Here is a 23457-nt window from a genome sequence, read left to right as displayed (position 1 = left end):
GACAATTAATCGCAGATTTCCTTGCTGGCGTCGTCGATAGTATCAACATTCCGTATCAGTGATACAGTCATTACTGTTTCAATGAACGTCTTCTTGACGAAGAAAAAAGCTCCTTGAATGCTTTCATGATTTTTTTATGGTGTATTAAATAGTTAAAGTAGTTAAATATTAAAATATAGTATGGTGAATAGTATAGGATATGAGTCCAGCAAATAAGCTGTATGTGGTTTCAACTTGAGTTCACAACTTGAGGTAACAATTGTAAATTAAAAAGTAACACCCCCGACAAGTGAAGGTTACAGTAACTAGAAAAGAGCTGATAACTTCCAAACGGCTGAACCGATTTTCTTGGATTATAGCTAAGAACACTCTCGATCAAACCACCTTTCAAACAAAAAAAAACTAAATTAAAATCGGTGCATTAGTTTAGGAGCTACGATGCCACAGACAGATACACAGATACACACGTCAAACTTATAACACCCCTCTTTTTGGGTCGGGGGTTAAAAAAATAGTTTTTTTTTTGCGGAAATCAAGACAATTAATCGCAGATTTCCTTGCTGGCGTCTCGATAGTATCAACATTCCGCACCGACGCGACGCGACGCGATGATAGAGTCATTAGTTACATTAGTAACATGTTTCAACGAACATCTTCTTGATGAGGAAAAAAATGTTGTAGAATGCCTTCGTGAACAGAAATTAAAAAAAGAAATTAGAAAAAATTTAAAAAATTGCGAAACTGGCAGGATTCGAACTTGCGTCATCTGGGTTCGCGCCCGACGCTCTGACCGCTAAGGCACGGTATCACTTACTGCCAATAACGAAAGTGATATGTAGTAAGTTCATTCAGTAATAAAACGACTGTTAATGCCATCTATTAGCGACAGTTTGCAGTTATCAAAATGCTATGAAAATTAATTACTACCCATGAGCATGGGTCTACGTTTTTCGTAGGCATGCATGCCAGGCATTAACTAATTTTTTATAAAAAATCAACTAACATAGTAGTGTTTTATACTATACAAAGAATGAAGTCAAAACAGGAAAATTATTAACCCAAACCACAAACAAAGCGTTTAATTACCGAAAAAAATAATCTTATGTGCTACCGGAAGGTCACAATTTATATAAACAAGATAGTTTTATTGAATATAAGTAGGTATAATTGTTTTTTACGAGTTCTTCTCAGTAGAAATATGCTGGTTTTATAAGTAGGTAATGTTAAAATTCAACGTTAGACTTAAAATTCAATGTTTATAGTACCTATTGGTAAAATCATTACCGACGGGCTTATTAAAAAATCTTCTCATTATTGCCTTTCTAATGAAACCGGCTTTCGGGCACATGGGTTGGGTAGTTTCTAAGTCTGTAACGGACATGCATGTGTAAAGATATAAACATTTTTTTTTTGATGCCTAGCTTCCAGAAATGGTATTTTTTTCAGAACAATCGAGTATAAAGCATATCAAAAGAACACGCACTTGTTACCTACATTTATTTATAACACTACTTATTGCGCAGTCGGTCCGTATGGATAAAAATAAACTTCTTTTGTTCATCCTTTAGTCCACACGTCAAGGTTCGGTTCAGGATTGTAGCAAAAAATATCGCTGATTTATATTATAAAGTGACCAGCCTTAACGAATCGCAGTTCGGGACACGAAATGATGACTAGTTTGTAGACTATCTCTGTTGAAGTGGTGACAGCCTAGTGGTTAGGACGTCGGTCTTATTTTCGGGAGGTCGGGGGTTCGATATCGGGCACGCACCTCTAACTTTTCAGAGTCATGTGCGTTTTAAGCAATCACTTCCTTTAACGGTGAAGGCAAACGTTATGAGGAAATCTGCACGCCTAAGAGTTCTCCATAATATTCTCAAAGGTGTATGAAATCTACCAATCCGCATTGGGCCAGCGTGGCAGACTACGGCCGATACCCTTCTCAGCCTGAGAGGAGACCTGTGCTCGGTAGTGCGTCGATGGGTTGATCATGGTGATAATGATGATCTCTGTTTGATAGTAGTGTATTCAGTGCGCTCTCCATACAGACGGGATTTGATTCTTATTTGAATACTAGCCCTTTGAATATTTTTTTAAGGACTAAGGGCCGTTCGTAAAAACGTAGTGTAAAAAATAAACAGATATGGAATTGTACTATAAAGAAATCGACAATTTTCATTCATAAAATCATGAATTACTACCATAACTTCAGGGCTAACTGGAAATTATATTTTATATTTTAGTCCTATTGTGGCAAAAATTCAAACAATTACTGAACCGTCCGGCAATACTGAAGACGGTTGGTCAACATAAGTTATATTAAAGTACTTTTTAACGATACTGTCACTACAATAAGTTATCGCTTGTGCAAAACGTCGATAACAGTTTTTTTAAACAAAGGTAAGTAGGTACTTACTTTAATACTTTATGAAAAAATAATGTTTCAGTAATGCCGACCGCGACGTCACGGAATTCGATTCCAGGAACATACACTGTTATAGAAAACATAATTTTAACCCAAGGAAATATTAGTGACTAGCTGATGCCTGCGACTTCGTTAGCGTGGATGTAGATTTTTAAAAATACCGTGGGAACTCTTTGATTTTCCGGGATAAAAAGTAGCCTATGTGCTAATCCAGGGTATAATCTATCTTCATTCTAAATTTCAGCCCAATCCGTCCAGTAGTTTTTGCGTGAAGGAGTAACAAACATACACACACACACACACACATACACACAAACTTACGCCTTTATAATATTAGTGTGATTTTTTTAAATAAGTACTGCTTGCTCTAAATTCTAGACAATTTTATGGTAAACCAAACCTGCGATCTAAAAATATCTCTCACCCTATAGCCCTGATAGCCTAGTAGAAAAGATGTCAGCCTTCGGTTGTGGGGTATAGGGTTCGGATCCCGGGTACTAACTTTCTGGATTTATCTCGTTTTAAGCAATTACGTATCACCTAATGCTATAGTGGTGCAGAGTGGTGCAGGAAAACATCGTGAGGAAACTTGCATGCCTGAGAGCGCGCCATGTTCTCAAGTCTCCCTTAGAGCCTCGATAGATCAACGGCTGAGGAGCGGACTAAATTCCGAAAGGTCGGCGGTTCAAACTCCACCCGGTGCACTTTTGTCGTACCCACTCCTGGCACAAGCTTTACGCTTAATTGGAGGGGAAAGGGGAGTATTAGTCATGATTAGCATGGCTAATATTCATTTTAAAAAACCCCACACTAAGCCAGCCTGGTGGACTATGGCCTAAACCCTTTTCATTCTGAGAGGAGAGCTGTGCTCAGTAATGGGCCGGTAATGGGTAGTAGCAGTACTAGAGTAGGTAGTATAACGACGATGATTTAGGTAGATCCATACTAATATTATAAATGCGAAAGTCTGTCTGTCTGTCTGCTGCGTTTTCACGGCCCAACCGCTGAACCAATTTTAATGTTTGGTACAGACATGGGATAAATCCCGGGGAAGGGCATAGGCTACTTTTTATCCCGGAAAATCAAAGAATTTCTATGGGATTTTCAAAAACCAAAATCCACACGGGTGAAGCCGCGGGCATCCTATAGTTATGAATATGATGGAAAGAACCAATAAGTCATGCTCATGAACCTACTAAAAAGAAAAAAAAAACGCTCCAAATAACCAACAAAGCTCACCGCAATGACCAAGGGTTCAAAGCCTCTCGATAAAGCGTGAAAAAAAAAGAAAAAATGCATGACGTAACGGCCTCGTCACACAGACGTTGTCGTAGGTCAAGATGCACACACACACACTGAAGTGCGAGTGCAACGCTCGCGTACGGTATCGCTTCAGCAACATTGATATACATAATTCGCGATATCCATATGCGAAAGTGTGTCTGTCTTTCTGTCTGTCTGCTTTCTTTTTACGGCTCATCCGTTCAACCTATTTTGACATTTGGTACATAGATAACTTGCATCCCCGGGTAGGACATAACCTTCTTTTTATCTCGGAAAATTAAAGAGTTCCCACGGGTTTTCAAAATCCCTTAATTCATTTCAAAAAATCATTTAATTTCATACAGCCCATCATTTTTATCAGATTTCTAAAATAAAACAATTTAAGATCTCCTGGCGAAATTAATATACCTAGTTGTTCTAGGGAAACTTGCTTCCAAACTAATTGAAATTTTAATAGATTTATATACATTTATGTATGCTTTATCAATAAGATAAAACTAAATGTAATAAAATTGATAATTTTGTTGTAACCAAAGTGACGTAAAGTCGCATAAGCATGCTCTTAAATATAGATTTTTAAAAAATGACTAAATATTTTTAGGAAATTCCCTCATATAGTTTCAGATTACTTTACATTAATGTACTGGCTGCCTTGTTTGTGCCATATTCTTTTCTTCAAATTTTTTTTTTGTGCCTTTAATTACTTACCTATACGCTAACTACTTCATCATCATCATCATCAGCCTGTGGATATCCACTGTTGGACATAGGCCTTCCCTATAGAGCCCTATAGGTCCTCAGCCTTCCTCATCCAGCCACTTCCCGCCAGCCGCTTTATATCGTCGGTCCATCATGCTGGAGGGCGATATAAAGCCATCGCAGCTAACTAACTTGCATCTCTAAAATAGGTATACGTCAAGAAACAATGTATCTACAAGAAAACTGTGTCACTTTTATCATAATTTCATTGTGTCACTTTTATTATAAACAAGTGTAAATTAAAAATTTATAACACCCCCGACAAGTGAAGGTTACAGTAACTAGAAAAGAGCTGATAACTTTCAAACGGATGAACCGATTTTCTTGAATTATAGCTGAGAACACTCTCGATCAAGCCACCTTTCAAACAAAAAAACTATATTAAAATCGGTTCATTAGTTTAGGAGCTACGATGCCACAGACAGATACACAGATACACACGTCAAACTTATAACACCCCTCTTTTTGGGTTGGGGGTTAACAAAGAAAATGTGTGAAGCTTAATAATATCAATGGTAAATATAATTTTTGCCTATAGATACGTAATTTGAACTTTGGTTTCCTTTCTCTTTCTAAATAGAGCATCGTTTTGCTTACTAAGGATATATGTGGATTTTATTAGTTTATAAGGCTAAGGACAGATGTAGCTGAATTTCGCCGCGCGTTACTCCGCACTCGTACTCCACTCCAACAATATCCGACAGAGTATTTTTAGGTCCATGAATCATGATCCAACAATTAACATGAGTGGTCGTTTCAGTTTTGTAAGGATGGTAAAAAAGTGTAGAATAGTAAAAGTTGCCGTATTTTTACTTATTATATTATTCGATCAGTTCACTCTTGTATGAATGACGCTGCAGTATAAGATGTAAGCAGGCTAATTAATCTATCTAATCAATTTATATGCGCCTCGTACTGGGACGATAAATCGCATGGCGGTAAGTCTTACTGTAACTAGTCAAGACCAGACCAAAAAACAATTTCATCATCATCAGCCTGCAGACGTACGCTGTTGAACATAGGCCTTCCCTGTACAGCCAACCGCTTTATATCATCGGTCCATCGTGCTGGAGGGCGTCCCACACTACGCTCGCTAAAGACAATTTAGAAATAATAAATTCCCAAACTATTACTGCTAGGAATTAAGTCGTGTCAGAAAATGACGCTGCCACGCAGAAAAAATACGCGCGTTTTGTCCATAGAGACCACAAAGATTGGTGTATAAGCATTCGGGCGGAAAGCGGTGTACGTTTTTCCGTCCACGGAATTTCGCGGAAACGTACTTGTCTTTGCAAATATGGCGTTATCCATTATTATTTAAATACATTAAACGCAATTCCGCGCGGTTTTTCTCACTGTCGGAGTTTAACTAGATGTGTCTCCAGCCTAACTAGGTATGAAAAACTTGAGCAAGCCATTTTCAGTTGTAAACAAGTTTGTAGGTTACTCAAATTAATGTTGACTAAGTCATTCATAAAGCATTTGTACAATTTCAAACCTTTTACAATTTCAAAACCAGTAAAATTAATTAATTCGACGCAATAATATCCAATTTCTTCGCATAAGTGATTCAGACATTGTTTATTTTAAAACCTTTGTTGTGGAAAAGAACATGCGAGAAAATTTTACACAAACTAAAACACTAAACCAAACTAAGAAACAAAAACAATAGGTACAATATCATTTTTTCATGACTTCCTTTTAAATTATTTATTTTTCAACACTATACGCACCTATGCCTATCTATTCGTTTTGTTTGTGAAACAAGTGAAGTAATGTAAGTGAGGTAGGTTATTACCATCAATACAAAACTAAAGCTACGAAGCTTCCAAATGCGCCCTGGTCTGAGAAGAAGCCTGCAACAAACTCAGCCGGAAATTCTTTATACTATCACCATCTCATAAATACTTTTGACAATAATGATATTATAATCTTAATCATCCAAGACACTCTTACCATAAGCTACATGAACAAGGGGTCACTACCCTCAGCAATGAGAAATACATACCTAATATTATATTCCAAAATTAGAAATTAGTTTTTTCCCGATCATTTTTCGACGGCTAGGTTCTAAATAATTTGCAAACCATTTTCTTAATAATAATAATTCTAAATAACCCCCGACCCAAAAAGAGGGGTTTTATAAGTTTGACGCGTGTATCTTGTGTATCTGTCTGTGGCATTGTAGCTCCTAAACGAATGAACCGATTTTAATTTAGTTTTTTTTTTTTGTTTGAAAGGTGGCTTCATCGAGAGTTTCTTAGCTATAATCGAAGAAAATCGGTTCAGCCGTTTGAAAGTTATCAGCTCTTTTCTAGTTTTCTTATAGAGGTTTTTGTGTCGGGGGTTTTTTAATTTTAAGTTATAATTATTATCATATACCTAAACCATTTCATTTCATCAAACGAAAACTAACCTAACCCAACGAAAAGCATTTTGCACAGCTCTCAAAGCTAAAACGCATAAAGCAAAAATAGCATTTCGTAAAAGCCGTGCCTAAAAAGAGAAACAATATTTCTTCCGTTTGTCTAAACTCGTTCGGCGCACGCGTCGCTTGCGCGCGTGTGCGTGCGCTTGTGTGTATGGGTGTACGCGGCTGTGTGAGTGATGCGTATCTCTTGTCTTAGGTTAGGGAGGTGAGCGACCTCTCTTTTGCAGACTCCCATTTATTTTTATTATGCCAGCACGTGGTTTCGCGCGCTTTTATTACGATGTCTTTCTTCCTTGCGTTTTATAGGTACCCATTTAAGTTCTTTTGAAAAAACTTTGAATAAGTATAACAAATGTTTTATTTCGTTTTCGTTTTTAAAAAGATATGTATTTCATTTTTTTTTAAATCTGAAAAAATATCCTTTTATCATATTTTTTGGTTACAGAAAAAAAAGAGCCCTTAACAGAATATTACTATTTCAAAAATGGAATATAATTTTTTGTTTTTTATATGCTTATTTTTAAAATATAGAGTGACAATTTTGCAACGATACTATTTACATGTTATATATATAAGAAAATTTATTATTATTAACAATAATATTGTTTAAAAGAAAAAAAAGAAAAATAGAGTCCATCTTTCTTTTGTTTCGTCTGAAAAAGTATGTTTTGAAAGGAGGTTATTCACTTCAATGCGTATGTATTTTTAACCTCTGACGCAAAGCCCTTTCTTTTTGCTACGTATATAACCATTGTAACTATAGCATTGAACATAGACAGATACACAGATACACACGTCAAACTTATAACACCCCTCTTTTTGGGTCGGGGGTTAAAAATAGTTACGACTTTATGTAGACTCAACTCGTTTACTACACTGTGTACACACGCAATGTGTGCACACACACACATAGCTAAGATTTATTACATATAAATACAATAGGTAGGTACCGTACATATTTTTAGGATATTTTAATTGAAATTTACACACAATCCGATATTGTTTTTAAAGGAAATAAGATTTAAAAGGCAATTGTACTGTAATCCATGTAAAGACCCATTTACACTTGTTTGAAAAACGATAGTGTAAAACGCCGAAATTTTTAACTATAACGTGGATAATATTGACTTTTTAGTCAACATCACAATCACTTTATCGCATCAAGCCACCTCTCAAACAAAAAAAACTAAATTAAGATCGGTTCATTAATTTAAGAGCTACGATGCCACAGACAGATACACACGTCAAACTTATAACACCCCTCTTTTTGGGTCGGGGGTTAAAAATTAGATTTTGGCAAAATAAAGCTCCTATCCACTCCAATTTCTTCCAATTCCAGGTTCTAATCTATAAATACCTAATTAGGTATTTCTCAAAGTTATAGCTATAACTAACTTAATTTGTGGTGCCCATTTTTTACTTATATTTAAGGTAATTTTATATTTATTATTTTCTACTTTTGCCCCTTTTAACAAGTCACTTCCATTTTATCAAGACAGAGTTTTTGAAATGGCATTTTAGGCGGTAAAATACGGCGGTTGTTCCAAAGTGTAAAGGGTTGTTAAAAATGTAAGTCTTTGATCGTGACCTGCGATCACATGCATACTGTATGAACGCTCGTTGTAAAGTACAATCGGGTGTTTGGAAAAAGAGTTGACCACGCTGTGTATAGAAAGAAAGATTTGCCCATCTCTACCTGTTTTAACCCCCGACCCAAAAAGAGGGGTGTTATAAGTTTGACGTGTGTATCTGTGTATCTGTCTGTGGCATCGTAGCTCCTAAACTAATGAACCGATTTTAATTTAGTTTGTTTTTGTTTGAAAGGTGGCTTGATCGAGAGTGTTCTTAGCTTTAATCCAAGAAAATCGGTTCAGCCGTTTGATAGTTATCAGCTCTTTTTCTAGTTACTGTAACCTTCACTTGTCGGGGATGTTATAAATTTTGAATTTGCCAATACGCACAATATAATACGCACTGTTCGAAGAACAATCTTCGAGCTGGGGAAGTTTAAAAATACATTCACAATCTCAGGTCCTGGATTAAGTATGTAAGCAGGAGGTACTATATTGCATTTGTTATGATAACTTTCTATCAGGAAGACCTCGCAAAAGGCCTTCACCGCAATAAAAAAAATGTCGTCCATCTTTAATGCGTTCATAAATTATATTTTTACTGCACAATAAAGAAGCACTGTCCAGCTCTATCTTAGGTCTTGCAGCGAAGGGCTAACGTACCTTCAGGGCTACCAGCTGATAACACACAAAGATATCACCACAAGTAGGTACCCACTACCTAATACCTACGAGACATGCACTAGAGTTCAATGACACCTGTGGACACACTGTACAAGTGTAAATTAAAAATTTATAACACCCCCGACGATCCAAAGTATTTGAGTTTTCCAAAACATCATTTTCAAATAAATAATTATGTAATTAGGCAACGTCCATCTTGACAACTTGACATTTGTCAATTGACATAATATTATGAACCTAACGGTTATCTAACCTTCTTTTCTACAAGAAAACTAGAAAAGAGCTGATAACTCTTAAACGGCTGAACCAATTTTTTTAGATTATAGCTAAGAACACTCTCGATCAAGCCACCTTTCAAACAAAAAAAACTAAATTAAAATCGGTTCATTCGTTTAGGCGCTACGATGCCACAGACAGATACACAGATACACAGATACACAGACACACAGATACACAGTTACACACGTCAAACTTATAACACCCCTCTTTTTGGGTCGGTGGTTAAAAATAGGTGTCTTCTTTTTTAACCTTACTAACTGACCCACCTCCGCTTTCCTTGGGATTTCTGAAAATTCTCTAGGTTAGATTTTGCAATGAGAACTTAGGTTTTCTTTGCAACCCGGTTATTAAAAGATTGGACCTGGCGTCAAGACGTCACTGCGACGCATGGGTACGGTGTGCAAAAAAGCATCATAAGGAATATTTAAGTATGAAACTTAAATGTTTGTGAAAAACTCTGGGTATGCTATGTAAGTATTGTCTTAGTTTGGCGTTTATAATACATTGAATTGAAATTGAAAAAAGCGAGGTCCATTCTTTTAGTAACCGGGTTGTACGTATAAAGAATATAATTTTCAGTTATTCAATTTTTTTTTGCATATCCATTTACTAATAATTAATAGATCATCTAAAAAAAAAATATGTAAAATACTATTTAAAAATTGCCTTACTTTACTCTCCGTACCTACTACCATTTCTTTCCAACTAAATGTAGCTGTGAATTTTGTTCTTGCAAAATAGAAAGAAGTTAAAAAGTGTCATTGACTTTTAGTTGCACTTTTTACCTTTTTAGAAAAAGTTCTAGACAGTTAGGAACTAGAAATATTCTTTAGTTAGTTACCTAGATAGGCTGTAGGTATGTTCTGAAAAGAGTTATTCTTTTTTTAGAAATCAGTCAAAAACAATTTTTCTCCATACTTTAACACCCATATATTATTTTAAGACCCTTGCTTGATTTTATAGCTCATATTCAAAGATTCAGAGTTTTGGTTGCCATAGATTACAAGTTTAAAGTAGGTAGGCAATGATGTTATAATAAAAATTGTAATATCATTGTAGGTAGGTATTTACATTGTACGTACCTGTCTGTTACATAACAAGTCAATAATAAAAAAAATGTGTAAGTCTCCAAGGATAGTAAAGGAATAAAAATTCTAAACGCATCCCATTTCTCTGATAAACACTGTTAGATATTGCATCATCGTACGTAATGATATAAATCAAACAATACACGCTTATACAATCCTATTAGCTATGAACATAAAGAATAAAATCCTTTGAAGCTATTTCAATAAAATGCCACTTACAGCGTTCGTACGCGGATATTGCGAATTCTTTCTCTATAGATAAATGTCGCAAGCAATTATAGGCTTAGTTTTATAAGAGATAGATAACAGTTTGGCATGAAATAAATATGCAGGTTGGATAGCGTATTGCAATTGATGTATTTTTATTGTGTTAGGCTTGTTAGAAAGTAGAGTGGCCACAACTTATCATAGAGAGGGGAAATGAACTTTTAGATAAGTATATAAGATTAAGAAAAACTCCAACTCTTTTGTATTCCCTTCCTCCTTTTTGAAGAAAGTCTCTCTAGTCTATTTCAAACTGGAATATAAATGAGGAAAATTTAATAAAGCCTTAAATAATCTGTTGGACACTGAAAAGCTAGCAGACAGATAGACAGACAGACAGACACACTTTCACATTTTAATAATATTAGTATGGATTATTCAAGATGTCGGAAGAAATCAAGCCGACTGAGAGCTTTCATCGTAAATGCTGTCTTATTCTTTTGAAATAATATAGCTAATTAGCTAAATACCACACTGACACCACATTTATTTACATTGCACCCGTGTGAAGCCGTGTGGTGTGTCGCTAGTATTATTATAAATACCAAAGTGTGTCTATTTAAAATCCATACGAATATTATAAATGCCAAAGTGTGTCTGTCTGTCCGTCTGCAAGCTTTTCACGACTTAACAGTTTAACCGATTTTGATGAAAGGTACAGAGTTAGCTTACATCCCGGGGAAGGACATAGGCTACTTTTTATCCTGGAAAATTAGAGAATTTCCACGGGATTCCTAAAGACTCATCCACTTAACCGATTTATATAAAATTTTGTACCAAGGTAGCTTGCGTCCCTGTTATATTGGCAACTTTTTATCCCGGAAAAGCAAAGAGTTCTCACGGGATTTTCAAAAACGCGTACGAAGTCGCGGGCATCATCTAGTCTTCAATAATATCCACAACGTGGTCACCCTATCACCTACAGCAGTGTGCGTAGTCTTACGACACAGGCTGTTCATGTGTGGGCTATCGCGAAAGAAATGAGGTTATCTGAATGCGTTGTCAGTGTTTGTATAAAGTGATACGTTTATACGGCAGGAAAGCTCCATATCCTTACACTAAGATGTTATCTATCTAGGTAGATTTTGGACTACAAAATTCTAATACAGACCGAAACGTAGGTTTAAGGAATTAAATATGACTTGCTTTAATGGTAAAGGAAAACATCGTGAGGAAATCTGCATACCTGCAAGTCAAACAACTAAAACAACAAACTAAATTAAAATCGGTTCATTAGTTTAGGAGCTATGGTTAGGAGCAAGTGATATTTAATTAGGTACCTACTAAACAAGTGTAAATTAAAAATTTATAACACCCTCGACAAGTGAAGGTTACAGTAACTAGAAAAGAGCTGATAACTTTCAAACGGTTGAACCGATTTTCTTGGATTATAGCTAAGAACACTCTCGATCAAGCCACCTTTCAAACAAAAAAAAATTAATTAAAATCAGTTCATTAGTTTAGGAGCTATGATGCCACAGACAGATACACCTTTTGCTTGTCCGATTTGTTACATTTGAAAGATGATATAGTGGGGATAAGTAACTTTAGTTTTAAGTTAAAACTAAAGCTACGAGAGTTCCAAACGCACCCAAGCCTGAGAAGAGCCCACAACAAACTCATTTGATGGACTATGGGTTACAAGTGTAAATTAAAAATTTATAACACCCCCGACGATCCAAAGTATTTGAGTTTTCCAAAACATCATTTTCAAATAAATAATTATGTATTTAGGCAACGTCCATCTTGACAGCTTGACATTTGTCTATTGACATAATATTATGAACCTAACGGTTATCTAACCTTCTTTTCTACAAGAAAACTAGAAAAGAGCTGATAACTCTGAAACGGCTGAACCAATTTTTTTAGATTATAGCTAAGAACACTCTCGATCAAGCCACCTTTCAAACAAAAAAAACTAAATTAAAATCGGTTCATTCGTTTAGACGCTACGATGCCACAGACAGATACACAGATACACAGATACACAGATACACAGACACACAGATACACAGATACTCACGTCAAACTTATAACACCCCTCTTTTTGGGTCGGGGGTTAAAAATAGCCTACATGCAAAACTACCTGAACTAAAACTAAAATGCCAATTTCCGTGTCTCTAACTTCGAAAACATAGTTCATATAATCTTCCAAAATGGAAAAAAATCTCAGAACTCTTTCTTATCTGATGCCTACGATCTAGATTCTAGAAGGAACCTATCTTCCAAACAAGTTTGTAGGCTTTATACCTAGTTCCTAAGATTAAAAAAAAAATAGCAAGCGAACGAGCAGGCGGGTCACCTGATGTTAAGTGATTAGATAACAGTTAAATTTTAAGATTCGTCACTGTGTGGTAGGTATTTATTTTGCTTTTTAACCCCCGACCCAAAAAGAGGATTGTTATATAAGTTTGACGTGTGTATCTGTGTATCTGTCTGTGGCATTGTAACTCCTAAACTAATGAACCGATTTTAATTTAGTTTTTTTGCTTGAAAGGTGGCTTGATCGAGAGTGTTCTTAGCCATAATCCAAGAAAATCGGTTCAGCCGTTTGAAAGTTATCAGCTCTTTTCTAGTTACTGTACCCTCCACTTGTCGGGGGTGTTATAAATTTTTAATTTACACTTGTATACCATGTACCTACCTATAGAAGAAGATAATATTAGTATCAAAATAAAAACACACACACTAATAAATGCCTCGCACAATCAAACAGTAAATAACAACAGAGCCACACACATGCGCACTGTCCCGTTTGTTGACATAGGTCAGTGTCGGCAGTTTATTGTACTTTTTATTCCTACTATAATGTAGGTAAGTACATCGTATTACACGTAATTCAATGCTGTAATTTCAGTTATTACGTAGCACTAATTATGATTTGTGTGATACGGTCAGAGTTTTATGTTTGTTATTTTATTTTCAGTCCCTTTGTCGAGTAAGAAAAAGTTATCCAGCTACTTTTTAGAGTCCTTACCTCAAAAGGAAAAACGGAACCCTTATAAGATCACTTTGCTGTCTGTCTGTCTGTCCGTTTGTCGTGTCTGTCAAGAAAACCTATAGCGTTTTCCATAGAGAGTTAGTTTATTAACCAAACTCAGTGCCATTATGTAGAACGTTCTAGAAACATACTTCATCATCATCATCATGATCACCTCATCGCCGGCTCACTACGGAGCACAGGGTATCCTCTCAGTATGAGAAGGGTTTGGCCATAGTCCACTCTCGCTGGCCAAGTGCGGATTTGGTAGACTTCACACATCTTTATGAACATTATGGAGAACTCTGCACACGATATTCCTTAACGATATTACCCTTCACCGTTAAAGCAAGTGATACTTAATTACTAAACAAGTGTAAATTAAAAAATTATAACACCCCCGACAAGTGAAGGTTACAGTAACTAGAAAAGAGCTGATAGCTTTCAAACGGCTGAACCGATTTTCTTGGATTATAGCTAAGAACACTCTCGATCAAGCCACCTTTCAAACAAAAAAACTAAATTAAAATCGGTTCATTAGTTTAAGAGCTACGATGCCACAGACAGATACACAGATACACACGTCAAACTCATAACACCCCTCTTTTTGGGTTTGGGGGTTAAAAACACATATAACTCCGAAAAGGTGCGTGGTCGGGTTCGAACCTCCGACCTTCCGATAGGAGCTTTGCGATATAAGATGGTGTTTAATATTTATGGTTTTCGATTGCATAACTAGAGAATAGTTTAACAATAATTATTTTTTATGGCTCACGAACTGATTATATTCACGCATCTTTATCATAAAGATATTCATCTGTTGTACCTATATAATAACGTAACTGAATCGTAATACATACTTAACGCTTGAAATTATGCTTATCTGTATGAATATTATAAAAACGAAAGTGTATGTGTTTATTCGTTTATTTGTTACTTCTTTACGCCTTAACTTACGAGTATCTCGCAGAAAACAATGGAACTGTTCAAAAATTGGCAGTCCTATTAGGTACTTCATTTGTAGAACCTCATCTTGATAACTCCTGTGATCTATCTATCCGGGTTCGCATTAAAATTGCTCGCACATCTTTTATGAAGATGAAGAAAGTTCTTTGTGGTCGTCAACTTTCTCTAAAACTCCGTATCAGACTCCTACAATGCTACATTTGGCCCGTAGTTTTATATGGTTCTGAGGCATGGACCCTAGTGGAGGACTTGAGGAAAAAGATCGACGCCTTTGAAATGTGGACGTATCGCAGGATGCTTCACATAAGCTGGACGGCTAAGGTGTCCAACGCTGAGGTTCTTGCCAGGATGCAGAAGACGACCGAGTTAGTTAAAACCATCAAGCAGCGTAAGATTTCGTACCTGGGCCATATTTTGCGACACGATAGGTACCGCTTGCTACAGATAATTAAGATGGGAAAAATTGCTGGAAAAAGGGGTGGGAAGAAGGAAGAAGTCATGGCTACGTAACATAAGGGAGTGGACTGGCATAAAAACAGTAGGAGAACAGCTATTCCGGCTAGTCATGGACAAGAAGTTTAAAAAACTGAGTGCTGACCTTCAGTAATGGAGAGGCACATAAAGAAGAAGAAGATCTAGTGTCACTTTATGTTTGCTCAATTACTACAACTGCAAAGCTTGAAAAGGCCATATTGAAAAAAAACAGAATTTTGTATTAGGTCACTCTTGCTTTCAATCTGCGATCTGTTCGATATGTGATAATGTTCTTAATAACACTTCACACTAATATTATGTGTATGCGTGTGTGTGTGTGTGTATATATATATATATAACTACTGGACAGATTGGGCTGAAATTTAGAATAGAGATAGATTATACCCTGGATTAGCACATACGCTACTTTTTATCCCGGAAAATCAAAGAGTTCCCACGGGATTTTTAAAAAACCTACATCCACGCGAACGAAGTCGCGGGCATCAGCTAGTATCTAAATATTTTGAATCAATAAAGTCTATTTCTATGATATTTTACACCATAATATTATCAGAAGCATTTGCAAATTCAACGCTGCATCGATGATTCACATTTATACTTATTACTTAAGAAGGTAACATAAAACGCATAACAGCAAAGCAATACTAAGTCATTTCGAGTTAAAGTTTACGTAACAACGCATACAGAACAAAAACACCTTTCAACCATTCAATAGTCAATACTCAATGGTATTGACCAATTAAAAAAAGATAACGTTACTCTACCCGGCCGGTATAATTCTTTTAAATACCACTTATATCGTTGTCGAATAACGTTATAACTTAAATTACTGCTTAATCAAACTTGAACTTTATTTATCTAAAAATAGGGTTAAAATTAGATTGTAAATAGGAACGCGTGTGTGCTAAGTTAGTACTACAATAGGGCAGTAGGAAGTACACAATCACGTGGGCGTAGAATCGAGATTGTGTTATCTTAACAGGCATCTGACCAGACTGAGGCTGTCTCTTTCACACGTCATAGCCTACATTCCAGAAATCGGGACGAATTTATCTAGTCTCAGTAACCACAGAGATCCTTTGCCTGTTCACATCTTTAAAATGATTTTAAAGATGTGGTAGCTAAACACCATTGTCATCATCATCGATCGCCGGCCAACTACTGAGCACAGATCAGTTCTTAGAATAACAATGGTTGGACCATTTCCACCACGCTGACCAGGTGTGGATTGGCAGATTTCACACACCTTTGAGAACATTTTTTATTTTTTTACTCAGATACAAGCTAGCGCTTGACTGCAATCTCACCTGGTGGTAAGTGGTGATGCAGTCCAAGATGGAAGCTAACCTGGACGGGGTATGGCAGTTTTTATTAAACTCATACCCCTTTGTTTCTACACGGAATCATACCAGAATGCGAAATTTCTTGGCGGCACGACTTTGGCGGTAGAGTGATAACTAGCCACGGCCGATTTAGTACCTACCTATTTTTCAAATTTGCATGTAGGTATAGCGTGCAAAACTCGGGCCAATGACCCATCTACGACGTGGCATTGACTTCTGAGTGACCTAGTTACGGAACGTTCGTGGACCTCTTGCGTCAGTCAGATGTTTTATTTGCAATATATTGTGAACTTTTAAAATATACAGGATTTATTAATATTTTTTTTCGTGGTTTTTTATGGTGTCTTATCAGTAATCATCATTACTATCACCAGTCTTCGTATTTCTAGCGTTCTGGTTACACCCTGTACTTATATAGTACTAGCTGATACCCGCGATTTCGTTCGCGTGGATGTAGGTTTTTTAAAATTCCCGTGGGAACTCTTTGATTTTCCGGGATAAAAAGTAGCCTATGTGCTAATCCAGGGTATAATCTATCTCCATTCTAAATTTCAGCCTAATCCGTCCAGTAGTTTTTGCGTGAAGGAGTAACAAACATACACACACACACACACACACACATACAAACTTTCTCCTTTATAATATTAGTGTGATGTGATATAGTCATAGTACCTTTTCCTAAAAAGTAACCGCTCTTTACACTTTCTTAACATCCAAGGCCAGGTTAATAAAGACAGCGATACGAGTGAATAATGCTCGCCTTGGATCGATAAATACTTTGTTCAAAAATGCATTTTTCCAATAACACTGCGTGCCTCATCGTTATGACATCATTAAAACTTTATTTTTGTCGAGATCGCTTCATTTCTTGTGAAATGTTGTAAAATACCTACTGCAGAAAAACTTAACTGCTAACGGCTAGTAGGTACTTAACCTTCGACTTCATTCGCGTAAATAGGTATAGGTTTTTTTGAAATCCCGTAGGAACTCTTTAATTTTTCGGGGTGTGGCGGGTGTGCCACACCCCGGAAAATTAAAGAGTTCCATTGCCATCTTGACCTGTCACGAACTTCTAACTCCATCAATTTCACGGCCCAACAGTTTAACCGAATCTGACGAAATTTGGTACAGAGTTAACTTATATCCCGGGGACAGACATATGCTATTTTTTATCCCGGAAAATCAAACAGTTCCCACGGGATTCCTAAAGACCCATCCGCTCAATCGATTTGTATGAAAGGTACCGAGGTAGCTTGTATCCATGTTATTGACATTTTTTATCCCGAAAAACCAAACAGTTCCTACGGGATCTTCAAAAACCTACATCCACGCGGACGAAGTCGCGGGCATCCTCTAGTAGTACCTAGAATAATTCTACTACAATTTGTAGAAAGCCGCTCGAATACACCTACCACAGTTTAAAATTACAAATGTCACGTTTTCCCCCTTTTTTTGTAACCGTTTAGCGATCAAATTACAGGGCTTAGCGGGAAGTGATAACTTGTTAATTGTAACTCTGACACCTGTTTCTGCGGCGCCTCTGTTGACAGCGAACCACACCGGTGCTTTCATGGCGGGAATTGAATTTTTAAATCCCTGTTATTACAAGTGTAAATTAAAAATTTATAACACCCCGACAAGTGAAAGTTACAGTAAATAGAAAAGAACTGATAACTTACGGCTGAACCGATTTTCTTGGATTATAGCTAAGAACACTCACGATAAAGCCACCTTTCAAACAAAAGAAAACTAATTTAAAATCGGTTCATTAGTTTGCCAGCTACGATGCCACAGACAGATACACAGATAATATACAGATACCTACACACGTCATACTTAATAACACCTTTGGGTTGGGTGTTAAAAAGACTAGATGATGCCCCCGACTTCGCGTGGATATGTGTTTTAACAATCCCGCGGAAAACATGGATTTTTACGGGATAAGTAAAAATCTAAGATAGCTGTATAGGTAATCTATCTATCCTTATTACAAACTAGCTGATGCCCGCGACTTCGTTCGCGTGGATATACCTAAGTTTTTTAAAATCCCTTGGGAATTTCCGTGATAAAAAGTAGCCTTTGTGTTAATCCAGGGTATATAATCTATTTCCACTCTCAGCCAAAACCGTCCAGTAGTTTTTGTGTGATAGAGTAAACATACACACAAGCTTTCGCCTTTATAAAATTAGTGTGAAGTGTGATATTTCTGAAACAGCCTATAAGTTTTCTTGACAGACACGACGGACGGACGGACGAACAGACAGACAGACAGACAGACAACAAAGCGATCCTATAAGGGTTCCGTTTGCCTTTTGAGGTACGGAACTCTATAAAACGGGGCCTTAGAATAATGCTTCACATTATGACCTACGGTACTCTTTCACCCTTGCAAGTGCGTGGTGGACGCATATCACACTTCACACTAATATTATAAAGGAGAAAGTTTGTATGTGTGTGTGTGTGTGTGTGTGTGTTTGTGTGTATGTTTGTTACTCCTTCACGCAAAAACTACTGGACGGATTGGGCTGAAATTTAGAATGGAGATAGATTATACCCTGGATTAGCACATAGGCCACTTTTTATCCCGGAAAATCAAAGAGTTCCCACGGGAATTTTTAAAAACCTACATCCACGCGAACGAAGTCGCGGGTATCAGCTAGTTGGACAGTATATTTTTAGCGCCGGCCTGCGCCGCTGACACTGAACGCATTTTTCTGAACTTGACTCAGTTCTTATTGTTTGATGTCTTATTTTTATTTATAAACGTAACACTTTTTTAATGTGATCTTTATCGACCGCGGTTGCAAACGGTGCTTTTGATTTTGTTTTACTTTCAAAATGTTCAAATATTGTAGTTCAGTTCAGTTCAATTGTAGGCTCTTTTTTTTACTCTCGTCTGGCTTTACACTGATTAACCAATGTCAAGTTTCTAGTTATAGTTATTTACAAGTTAGGGAAACTATATGTAAAGTATGGACTTCGTCTGCGCCGACATACACGCGGCGCCCCTTTAGAGCGCTTCCTAGTCAGTTCCACCAATAAACACCAGCAGAACACAAAAACCGGCCACTTCTAACAAAAAAAACACTCCAAAAAGTCACAACACGCGCGCCAGCAAACGCCACCACAGGCGAAGTCCTTGTAGGCTCTTAAACAGAGTAAAAACCGGGCAAGTGCGAGTCGGAGTCATACGAGAAGGGTTCTCTAATCTCTACCATCACAGATATAAGATTATTTTTACATAGTGAGAAGCGGTATCCGTATTTAACGCAAGAATTTTTGTACGTTTTTAACCCCCGACCCAAACAGAGGGGTGTTATAAGTTTGACGTGTTTATCTGTGTATCTTTCTGTGGCATCGTAGCTCCTAAACTAATGAACCGATTTTAATTTAGTTTTTTTGTTTGAAAGGTGGCTTGATCGAGAGTGTTCTTAGCTATAATCCAAGAAAATCGGTTCAGCCGTTTGAAAGTTAGCAGCTCTTTTCTAGTTACTGTAACCTTCACTTGTCGGGGGTGTTATAAATTTTTAATTTACACTTGTTGTGGAATGTAATCGGTTGTCTGCGGAATAAAACTGATTTAGAAGAGTAATCTCAATTATTTAACTCAACTGGTTTTCCTTAGAAAACTGTTATGTGAATTTAAATACTTACTTAGAAAATATTCCTGTAATAGGTACCTTTAAAAATATATGAATAGAGTTGACCTACTTACCTAATTAAACCTACGCCACAGTACCTACTTAATATTAGAGAGGTCATCATGTTCTCACGAAAATTATGCAGCTGATTTTAATAACCTTAGTTTTTCTTGCGGTTTTGCCTACATTGTAAACACTAATAATGTGTTAAAATATTTTTAAACTAACCACAAGGAAAAAAATACATTTATTTATTCCAAAGAGATTTAAAAGTTACAGATAGACAGATAGAAAAAAAAAGATAGGTTAAAGTGAAACTGAATTAGTTATTTGGTTTTATCACCCAAACATGTCTTGTCTTAACAGGGCTCTCTCCGTCACTTACTCCATACAATCGTAGTTCCAATTTCATTTGAATATTAAGCAACCAAAGTCCATGAAATTTTGCAGACATATTCTAGAAACTAGTGTCTGTGCCTGTGGTGTTTTAGATTTTTCTAAAAATATGTAGTTTTAAAATTACAGGGGCTCAAAGATTTGTATGTGAATTTTTAAGACCGCGTAACTTTGAAACCGAATATTTTAACGGAAATCTGGAAAACCACAGGCATAGATATTAGTTCCCAGAACGTTTCTACAAAATGCTATTGAGTATGATTGGTTAGTATTCCAATCAGAGACGAACTACATTTGTATGGAGCGAGTGACGGCGAGACCCCTCTTAAGTAAAATTCCAGGATATTAGATATAATATGTTGTAGGCTTGTTGTAGGTAGATAATATAATGTGTCCGATCTTCTTCTATTGAGTAAGATCGCAGACAAAGGCGTGGTAATTATTTTAATCGAAAAAAATGTACGAAAATCTTCCCAATAACTGCTCTACCATTTACGTAAATATCTTCAACATATATTAATTAAATAATGGTATGGTAAATTCAATAATAATAAAACAGCTGTTATTGCTTACAGTTATATAGAGTTATGATTCATTTTTGTGGTAAAGTAAACAAACGATAGAATTTAAAATTAATTAGTTATCATGACTTTAAGAGGGGTCTCTCCGTCACTCGCTTCATACAATCGTAGTTCCAATTTCATTTGAATATTAAGGAACCAAAGTCCATGAAATTTTGCAGACATATTCTAGAAACTAATATCTGTGTCTGTGGTGTTTTAGATTTTTCTAAAAATATGTAGTTTTAAAATTACAGGGGCTCAAAGATTTGTATGTAAATTTTTAAGACCGCGTAACTTTGAAACCGAATATTTTAACAGAAATCAGGAAAACCACAGACACAGATATTAGTTTCTAGAATATGTCTGCAAAATTTCATCGACTTTGGTTGCTTAATATTCAAATGAAATTGGAACTACGATTGTATGAAACGAGTGACGGAGAGAGCCCTGTTAATGCCTACTTGTTTCTGTCACTTCTGTTGCTAATGCATCTATGGCTACATTTCCTGAATGTACGACCAAGTGTCCACTCGCAAGTACCTTCTGCAATTTCTTGCAAGTAACTTATTGCACTCCTTTTTCTAGGCGGTCGTGTAAAAATAAAACCAAAAAAAACCGGCCAAGTGCGAGTCAGACTCGCGCACCGAGTGTTCCGCACTTAGGTATTTATTTCGACATTTTACACGATAAATCAAAAACTATTGCGCATAAAAATAAATAAAAATCTCTTTTAGAATGTAGGCACAGGTAAAGCCCTTTCATATGATACCCCATTTGGAATAGTAATCTTACTTTGTAAGTTGAAAATACTAATTATGTGTTCATTCATTTAAATGTTTTTGTTCTGTGATGTATCATGTAACCATAAATTGACGGTTTTCGGATTTATTCCTTTAATTGTTCTACAAGACTTACGTACCTGTCAAAATTCATGATTCTATGTCAATGGGATGTAGCCTATAAGTTTTCTTGACAGACACGACAGACAGACAGACAACGGAGTGATCCTATATGGGTTCCTTTTTCCTTTTGAGGTACGGAACCCCAAAAGTACTTACTTAGTAATCGATGCCTAAATAAAAGTGTCATTCCGCCTAAAATAATCGACTACCGAATCACCTAAAAGCTTCGAGTAAAAAATGTCATTAAAAACGTGCTCTTCAAAAGGGTTGAAGTCATTTTTCTTAATAGAGCCTTAATGCTCGTCCGCCGGAACAATTTAGGGAAAAATTATGTCCCTTGCATTTTTCATAGCGTTTTTTATGCCTTCAATTTTTTATGTCGCTAATTACTACCCCAGGGGCTTGTATACACGTCCGAAAATGATACCCGTTCATTTTGATTGCGAGATTTTAAAGTGATTCTGTTTTGAGTGGTGTTTTGGCAGATTTTTGTCCTTAACAGGGCTCTCTCCGTCACTTACTCCATACAATCGTAGTTCCAATTTCATTTGAATATTAAGCAACCAAAGTCCATGAAATTTTGCAAACATATACTAGTAATATCTATGCCTGTGGTGTTTTAGATTTTTCTAAAATATGCAGTTTTAAAATTACAGGGGCTCAAAGATTTGTATGTGAATTTTTAAGACCGCGTAACTTTGAAACCGAATATTTTAACAGAAATCTGGAAAACCAGAGGCATAGATATTAATTTCTAGAATATGTCTGCAAAATTTCATGGACTTTGGTTGCTTAATATTCAAATGAAATTGGAACTACGTTTGTATGGAGCGAGTGACGGAGAGACCCCGCTTAAGGCCTTAAATCGTTGATGAAGTTATTACGGGCTTTGGCGACTCAAAACATGGACTTTTTGAAGTCGTGAGCTAAACAAATAAAAATTTGGAGAAAAATTATGTTCAATGCATTTTTCAAGCCTCCAATTCTTAATGGGGCTAATTACTTGCTTGTAAGGACACATGCGAAAATGATCCCCTTCCTTTTAGGTTGCGGGATTTAAACATGTTTTGACTCTGAGTGGTATTTTTGAAAGCCTTTTATGGTGTCGACAGATTTAAAGATCCGACAAAAAATCCCATGATTGAAAAAAATTTGTTTAATTTATTTAAAAAATCATGTAGATTTTCATGGTGTTTGTTATTTATTAGGATTATACAACGTAGGTACAATCTACGAGCTTAGTGTTATTTTGAAACAATTCTAAGGCGTTTCTTTTCGTTAATAAATGTAGGCTCCCCATACTCTATCCGCGGAAAGAAGTTAGTATAGCGCTCTCTCTCTGTTACGTAATTCCATACAAATGACAGAGACAAAAATCTCTATTGG

The 23457-nt window shown here is 36.3% G+C and overlaps 1 protein-coding gene and 1 pseudogene across 9 annotated transcripts in view; both read left to right on the top strand.

The window, feature by feature from the left end:
* LOC123877456 (zinc finger protein 135-like) overlaps positions 1-23457 on the top strand; it is a 168979-nt gene that overhangs the window by 86171 nt on the left and 59351 nt on the right. The gene's annotated exons all lie outside the window — the stretch shown is intronic.
* LOC123877458 lies at positions 14843-15350 on the top strand (annotated as a pseudogene).

Source organism: Maniola jurtina, chromosome 23, assembly GCF_905333055.1.
Source record: "Maniola jurtina chromosome 23, ilManJurt1.1, whole genome shotgun sequence".
Taxonomy (NCBI): domain Eukaryota; kingdom Metazoa; phylum Arthropoda; class Insecta; order Lepidoptera; family Nymphalidae; genus Maniola; species Maniola jurtina.
This window is presented reverse-complemented; position numbering and strand designations above follow the sequence as displayed.